The 1149-nt window shown below is 41.1% G+C and overlaps 1 pseudogene; it reads left to right on the top strand.

The window, feature by feature from the left end:
• Positions 1-383: 383 nt before the first annotated feature.
• LOC143671288 (dynactin subunit 6 pseudogene) lies at positions 384-935 on the top strand (annotated as a pseudogene).
• The last annotated feature ends 214 nt before the right edge of the window (positions 936-1149 follow it).

Here is a 1149-nt window from a genome sequence, read left to right as displayed (position 1 = left end):
GCAATAGGCTCCAACCTGATAACCCATGCTATATTGTAAATTATAGTTAATCCATATGAGTGAGGCAAGATAATATTGTCTGTTTGTTTCTGACATTTTATTCAACATACAGTCCTTAAGGTTCACTCACCTAGTTGCATGTCTCACAACTTCATTCCTTCTTGGGGCTGCTCAGTAGTCTGTTGCATGGGTGAAAACCACAGTTCCGCCTTCCATTCCTCAGACATTGTACCCTTAGGCCACCTCCATCCATTGTGAGTCACGAATACTGCCACCATGAACACCAGTGTGCAAATATCCATTCCTGTCTCCACACTCAGTTCCTCCAGGGATATACCTAGCAGCAGGGTTGCAGAATCATATGGCAGGGTCCGGACTGAGCTATGGAGAAGACTCTAAAGAGTGTGAAGATTGTTTCTGGAGCAGTCGTGTATGTAGAAAGTGAAGAAAGGGAGAATGCAACTTTAGGACCCAGGACGGTTATCCACCCTGAAGCACGAATTAATCTAGAAACTGGGCCAATAGTGATTAGTGAAGGGAACCTAATAGAGTAACAGGCTCACCCTAATAATATCATCCCTGAAACTGGATATTCAGAACCCAAACCTATGATCGTTGGCACCAATAATGTGTTCGATGTTGGCTGTTTTTCCCAAGCCATGAAAATGGGAGATAATGTTATTGAGGCAAAAGCATATAGAGGCAGAAATGCAACATTAACTAGTGGCTGCATCATTGGGGTTGTTGCAGCCTGAATACTATTGAAGCCTTCCCTGAGAATAGAGTGAGCTATGGCACAGAGTGCCTCCGTCAGGTACAGACTGAGCAACCACAACCCCGGACATCAGTTAACTGGATTTCTTGATGAAAATCTTGCCAAACTACCACCACTTAAGGAGACTATGAAAGGAAGCTCAACTCCCATTAAGAATTAAGAACAATTATGATACCAAGATAAATAACATTTCATCTTTGACATCAGTCTTTTGAAAGGGCCACAGTGTTTAAAATACACTTGTCAACTCATAATATGTGTTGACTTTATTTTGTGAAGCTCACTTAGAGAATAAAGTAATGGATTTTCTTTGTCACCGTCCTCTACAATTTATATAAAATGTATTATTTTCCTATATTGTTGCTCCTTTTCTG

Source organism: Tamandua tetradactyla, chromosome X (assembly GCF_023851605.1).
Source record: "Tamandua tetradactyla isolate mTamTet1 chromosome X, mTamTet1.pri, whole genome shotgun sequence".
Classification (NCBI taxonomy): Eukaryota; Metazoa; Chordata; class Mammalia; order Pilosa; family Myrmecophagidae; genus Tamandua; species Tamandua tetradactyla.
This window is presented reverse-complemented; position numbering and strand designations above follow the sequence as displayed.